Source organism: Lolium perenne, chromosome 7 (genome assembly GCF_019359855.2).
Source record: "Lolium perenne isolate Kyuss_39 chromosome 7, Kyuss_2.0, whole genome shotgun sequence".
In the NCBI taxonomy this organism is placed as follows: domain Eukaryota; kingdom Viridiplantae; phylum Streptophyta; class Magnoliopsida; order Poales; family Poaceae; genus Lolium; species Lolium perenne.
The window spans coordinates 158,122,319-158,129,819 of NC_067250.2; positions in this window are offsets into that span (position 1 = coordinate 158,122,319).

Here is a 7,501-nt window from a genome sequence, read left to right on the forward strand (position 1 = left end):
GATTGATCTTCCCCAATGGATAACTTGGTTTCTCCGGTGTGATACCGTGGAACCTTGTGTCTGTTGGCTTCAAGTTTGCTAAGGATATGTTCATCTTTCTCAATGTATCTGCGTAGATAAGGTTTAAGCTGCTGCCGCCATCTATGAACACTCGAGAGACATCAAATCCCGCAATAACTGCTGGTAAGATAAGTGCTGACTGCCCTGGTCGAGGAACTTGTTGCGGATGATCTGCTATGGTGAAGCCAATATCTTGCCCTGACCAATTAAGATACTCGACTGTTGGTGGAGGCATTTTTTCTGCCATGAACACCTGTCGTGAGATTACTTTCTGAGCTCTATTGGATGGCCTTCCCTTCTGAATCATCGACACCGCTCCGTTGGAGTTAGGATCAACATAAGGTGGTGGTGGAGGTGCTGCCGCTATTCTAAGCTGATGTCGATTGTCGTCTGTGATCGCGGGGGGAGGTGGTAAGTGAATCTCGCTCCTGGGTTCTCGAGGATTTCTCTGTGCTGCCCGAACGTTAGCGTGCTCTGCCCACCTTAACATTGCCTGGAAATTGCGACAATCCTTCTGCAGATGTCCTGACTGTCTTTTTCCGTTGCTGTCGAGGAAAAAATGCATCTGACACGGCCCATTCATCATCTCTTCGGGAGACACGAAAGGCCTCGGGAACCTAGGCCCGCTATTTTGCCTGTTGTTTCGAGAATCATCCCTATTATCGCTTCGCTGCTCATTGCTTCTCTGATAATCATCTCTGTTGCTCCCTCCTGTGTTCGCCCGAAAACCTGCCAAAATTTGTCCTGGGGCATCGTAGTTCGGGTACTGCCGAGGAAATCGTCGCCTTGGTTGATAATTTCGACCACGGTCCTCCTCTGGTGACCTGTGCCGTTTGTTGTGGACGGCATCTTCTCCATCTGCCCATCTGTTTGCTATTTCCATTAGCGCGGATACTGTCTTTGGGTTGGTCCTTCCCAAGTCCTCGACAAAATCTCCACGCCTGATTCCTGCGACAAACGCATCTATCGCTCTCTCGTCAGATATATTTTCTGCCGAGTTTTTGATGATGTTCCACCTTTGGATATATTTTCTCATTGGCTCGTCTGGCTTTTGTCGACATGCTCTCAACTCCTCTAACGACGCAGGTTTTTTGCACGTGGACCTGAAGTTCTTGACGAACACATCCTCGAAGCTTTCCCAGCTGTCGATAGATCCTGGAGTAAGTTTCTTTATCCAAGATCGTGTGGCTCCACTCAAATGCACCTGGATGCTTTGCATAGCTGTTGCCCTGGTTCCTCCTGTAAGTTTCACTGTCTCGAGATAATCAACTAGCCAATCCTCTGGATCTTGAAGGCCGTCGAATTTCTTGAAGTTGTCGGGTAACTTGAATCCTGAAGGGACTCGAGTTTTTCAGACTCTCCTCGTGAAGCACGGCAAGCCACACATATCTTCGTCGTTAAGCTCTGGGGATTGCCGATGTTCCCTTCTACTTTGCCGCGCTCTGTCGACCCTTGCTTGTGCTGCCGTGTCTCTTGCTCCACTTGGTCCTTCAGGGGCTGCCGCTGTTGCTGCTGCAGGTCGTGGACTATTTTGCCTTGCCGCTCCTTCGGGAGGCGTTGATACAAACGCTGTCCCCATAGCTCCAACTCCTGCTATCGCCATATTGTATAGTGTTTCCCTTGGATCGCCTGGAGGTGGTTTAGATGCGAGGATAAAAGCATGTGTCGCCATATACCCAGCCTCTGGTGTCTTAGGGATGATGTTTCCTCTTGTATCTATCGACATAAAGGACATGTCGAGGTTTTGGACCAAGTGCTCTCTTTCTGCTTCGGGTATATGTTGCAACCTTGATCTTGCTCTGTTCCGAGCCTCCCTGTGGCTATCACCCGACGTTCTAGATTGTCGACTTAGATCTGCCCTTCTCCTGCTGGATGCAGAAGCTGCCTCCTTTCTTCTGTTTAACTCAGCTGTCTGTTTTTCCAATTCTCTTGCAGCTCGTGCGAGCCTATATTGATATGCTTGCAATTCCTCTGGTGTGGCTGTGGTAGCCATTGGTTCTGAACCGTTCATAGCTCTCGCGGCTCTATCCCACGCTGCTTGCGAAAGTTGAACTCTGTCTTGCGGCTGTGGCCCAACGTATTTATTGCCCAGGCCTTGTCGCAGATTGGAGGGATCGACGTATGGATTTCCCAGATTGTCGAAAGCCTCAGATGTTTCCTCTTGATCTTCAATGCCATAAATCTGATGATATTTTGTATTCAGATCTATGTTGGGTTTGGTGACATCATCGTTGAGATTGATGAAGACCTTGCCCACTGTGATAGATTTGTCGATGAAGTCGTAACTGTCGACATCGCTTGAGCCATCGCTTATATATGAGTCCGCAGATGACTCAAACGACGTGTCGTTGAAGATCTTGGCGAGTTTCTCTCTTGCTCTAGTGCTGACGTAGCGTGTCGACGAAGTTTCTTCTTCTCCTGATTCGGTTGACGATGTATAGTTTGAAAAATCGGAATCGACCGCCGACGATCCCGACAAAATTGGAATTTCGACACGATACGATCCTTCCTTCTCGACGCGAAAGTGAAACCTTCCGAACGTCATCTCCATGGGCTCCGCCAGATACGCATATGCATCCAAACGGGAGGGTGGGTGAGGAACAAAATCGACAGGACCAGCAGCGATCTGTTTACCTCGATCCATTGCGTTGCTTGCGGTTGACGATGTTGAAGATCTTGAACGTGCCATCGAGATCAGATCCTTACGCCTCTAGTTCCCACAGACGGCGCCAATTTGGGATGCCTATGTCAGCTGGTGCATCGGATCTCCTTTCCATTAGCATCTGGGAAGGTGCAGGTGGCCACAGATGGGAAGTCTGGGATCTGGTTCTGAAAGTACAGCTGAGCCCATAACTGAATAAACCACCAGGGGCCTCCAGTTTTAACTGTCTTTTGAGAGAACAGTTTGACATACATCAGTTGAAGAGATCGATAGACCTCTCCAAGAAACAGTTTGCCAAGGCCAAGTTGGGTGCCTTTGGCAAGTTCATAGGCCAGGGAAAGGTAATTCTTGGTTGGGGCGAGTGATGGGCCACAGAATATGAAGTGCTCCAACCAGAAGTTCAGGAAGGCTGTGTGTTCTCTCTCTGTCACAGGGCCTTTGGTTTTCATATAACGATTGAGGTAGGCACCCCAGCTGGTACACTCTTTTTTAGAGGAAAGGGTGAAAGGAACTTTCGGCAGTTTAAATGCAGAGGGGCTTGGGGATGCAATGTCTAGGCCTGTGATCATGGCCACATCCAGCAGAGTTGGTGTCATAGGGCCATGGCCAAACATGAAGCAGTTCAGTGCATCAGACCAGAAGTAGCCGATGGTTTTTAGAATATTTTCATTCTTTTCAAGGGGAGACAATGATAATGACAAGGCATCGGCTATCCCTATGACTTCCCAGGTGGCATAGTGGGTTTTGGACATTCTATTGTACCATGCCACCCAACCCTCAGGAGGATTAGGCCAGGCCCGCAGGCAGTCGGCCCAGGAAGACAGATCTAAGTTCTGGTTCGCGAAGGGGATTCTGTTAGCCTCGCATGAAATTAAGAGAGCGGGACTCTCGGAAGAACGGGGACCGAGGCGCATAGAATTTGCGAGAGAAGAATGTGGCCGCAGGATGTCTGAAACCTAAAATTAATAACGGAACCGAACATTAATTCAGGTGTTTGCTATTAATCCTAACGTTGATTCGAATGGCGAGAGGCGATTAAGGATTACCTTTAGACCGGAGACCATGGCGTTGGTATTGGATGATTCCGCCATTGGATGCGCTGTGGAGTTGGGGCGGCGCGGTCGAGATCTGAGATGCGGGTGGCCGTGAGTTGGAACTGCTCGGGCGGCGATTTGGGGATCTGAGTTTACTTTCTCAGACGGAGGTCGCAGGTTACCGTTTGGAGGGGCAACTGGGTTGGCCTTGCTCGCGTTTTATGGTAGAGGCTGATGCGATGCCATCGGCTCTTTTTTGGGGGGTTGTTTGACTTTGACTATCGGCAAAAAATTGATTGGGAACACTTCTTCATTAATAAAAGGGGATTCTTACAATGAAGAGCCGATTGCTCAAGAAAGGAGGAACAAAAGAAGAGCCGATTGCTCAGGAACTACTAATCCTACACTACTAATCCTCGCTGGCTTCGTCGTCGGCATCGTAGCTGCCGTCGGCGCTGCTTCCGGAGAGTTCCTCGTCGCTGCTACCCCAGCCCTTGGCCGGAGCTTCTTCCTCCTCGTCATCATCATCGTCCTCGCTGTCCGCCTGCGCGAAGCGCCGCCGGCGGATACCCGATGGAGGAAGAGGAGTCATCCTCCTCCTCTTCTTCCTGTTCCTTCTCTTCTTCCTCTTCTTCTTCTTCCTCCGCCTTGTCGGAAGAGGTGGGGTTTGCCCAGGAGTGGAGGTCATCCTCGCTCTCGCTCTCCAGCTCCCCTTCAATGAGGAACTGGAGGTCGTCCTCCCTATCGGTTAGGGGCAGGTCACCATCTGACCCGACGAGGGCCTCGGGTGGGCCATCTGGCACAAAGTCGAAGTCCCACTCCTGCTCACTCGAGGAAGAAGATTGGAAAGAAAGGCCTGATGAGACGGAGGAAGAGGAAGACATTGCTACAGGGAAAGAGGGTTTTTTGGTGCCGATAGCTAGAACAGAGGAGGGGGATGAAGAGGCGAATCGTTCGGCACGGTTAAATAAGGGGGAGCATAGTGGAAATTTAATGCCATTACAGTTTCCGAGGAAGTGATGCTAAAGCTATCAAATCTTGCAGAGAAGTTGAGAAGGCAAGGCATTATGATGAAGAATACTGCGACGGTTCTGCTCTGCCACGACATGACCCGACGAAGAAAAAGCAGAGTGATTTTGGAATTATCAATTCCAAAACCAGGGGGGCATGTGTTATCACCAGAATTTGACCGGATCAGAGGTGGGCCGCGATCAAGATTGGGCTTGAAGAATATACATGGAAGAAATACGTGAACCGGCCTTGTATACGAAGTTTGGGCTAGTTTTCCCTTGTATCTGTAAATATAGTAGGATACGTGTCGGTTAGTTAGAGTTTGGCTCGTGCACGGTTGGGATTATTCCCACGTTAGAAAGTCTACGGACTATAAATATGTATCTAGGGTTATCAAGAAAGACAACAATCACGTTCATCACAAACCAATCTTGGCGCATCGCCGACCCCTTGTTTCGAGGGTTTCTTCCGGGTAAGCATCATGCTGCCTAGATCGCATCTTGCGATCTAGGCAGTATACGTTTATCCGTTGTTCATGCGTTGCTCGTACTGAAGCCTTTTTGATGGCGAGCAACGTAGTTATCATAGATGTGTTAGGGTTAGCATTGTTCTACCGTGCTACATGCTTTCGTCTATGCAATCCTTAGACATCTAGCCGTCCTTACACCTTTCTTAGGTGTAAGGGCGGCACCTTGCTTGATCATTGTTTAGTAGATCCGATCCGTTATGATTGCTCCTTGATCCCTCAAGGATTAGTTTAATATCTGCATAGTTAGGCCTTACAAACGGGTTGAATGATCCAGTAGCACGTAGGGTGTAGTTTGCTAGCCCTAGACAAGATGTTCCGGGGATCAACTTAATGTTGGTTTTTAGGCCTTGTCTAGGGTCGGTTTATTATCACCATGCATGGCTGCCAGGCTCAATCACGCGTAGGATGTTCCGATTATGTGGGGAAAACCCTAAATCGTCGTAGGTCGTTTTAGCTACATATTGATCAAGCAGGACCACCATGTGATCGTAGACCTCATACGAACCATGGGTGGATCGGCTCCTTGAGCCGATTCACAGGACAACCTGAGAGCCGATCGAGGCTCGTATTTAATGTTTACGTGTATGCCATGCAGGAAACTAAGCGAAGCAAATCCATCACCTTCCTGATCAGGTATAGATCAGGTGGCACGCCCTTGCACCAGCATCGGGACGTGCGTACCAGGAGCTTTGCGGGCCATCGCTCGGAGGGACCAGGGCCAGCCGTAGCCCTAGGTTGTTCCCGGCTCTTCGTGTTGCCAGCCGTTGCTCGCCGGTGGGTTTCGGACGCCAACACATGTGAACGTCGACTACATGATACTTCACCTTTATGGGCCTAGGGGAATACATCTTGTATTCGTTTGCTAATTGTGGGGTTGCCGGAGTGACAGCAACCTGAACCCCCGTTGGTATATCGATGCAGGAGGGATAGCAGGATCTCAGAGTTTCAGGCTGTGGTTAGATTTATCTTAATTACTTTCTTGTATTTGCGGATGCTTGCAAGGGGTATAATCACAAGTATTTATTAGTCCTAGGAAGGGCGGTCCATTAGCATAGGTTCACCCACACAACACTTATCAAAACAATGAAGATTAATCAACTATATGAAGAGAAATCACTAGACTAAATTCCCGTGTGTCCTCAAGAACGTTTGGTCATCATAAGTAAACAAACCGCCTTGTCCTTTGCGCTAAAAAGGATTGAGCCACTCGCTGCAATTATTACTCTCTCAATTTACTTACTTGTACTTTATTTATCTGCTATATCAAAACCCCCTGAATACTTATCTGTGAGCATTTACAGTGAATCCTTCATCGAAACTGCTTGTCAACACCTTCTGCTCCTCGTTGGGTTCGACACTCTTATTTATCAAAAGTACTACGATACACCCCCTATACTTGTGGGTCATCAAGACTATTTTCTGGCGCCGTTGCCGGGGAGTGAAGCGCTATTGGTAAGTGGAATTGGTAAGGGAAACCTTCACTGTACGTGCTGATTTTATTTCTGTCTGCTGCTATAATTCATTATGGAGAGATCTTCTCTTGAATTTCTATTTGGAAAATCTACTACTACTGCAAAGGTAGTGGATGAGGCGCCAGGTGAGAAAAAGGTTCCATACAAAATACCTATGAAAATTATTGAACGTGTTGTGGATAACCGCTATGAAGGGGATGGAACTGTCCATCCTGGAGATCATTTACTGTTTTTACATGAATTATGCGGGTTATTCAAATGTGCAGGTATTGCTATGGATGAAGTTAGGAAGAAACTATTCTCTATATCGCTGTCTGGTAAAGCAGCGCATTGGTATAAATTGCTAAAGAATGGGGACTCTCTTGATTGGAAGGATATTGTGCCTCTATTTTATTCTAAATTCTATCCTCCAAGTGAAATTCACAAAGACCAAAACCGCATATATAATTTCTGGCCTCATGATGGAGAGAGTATTGCCCAAGCATGGGGGAGATTGAAGTCTTTAATGCTCAAATGCCCCATTCATTAGCTTCCTGGTAATATCATCATTGATAATTTATATGCAAGACTTTCTTTTCAAGATAAAACCTTGCTGGATACTACTTGTTCTGGATCATTTACACGCAACGAAGAAGAGTGTAAAAGGGACCTTCTTGATCGGATTCAGGAGAATACTGAAGGACGGGAGAACGACAAAGATAGAGAGTCAGGTATAAATTATGATTATAAATGC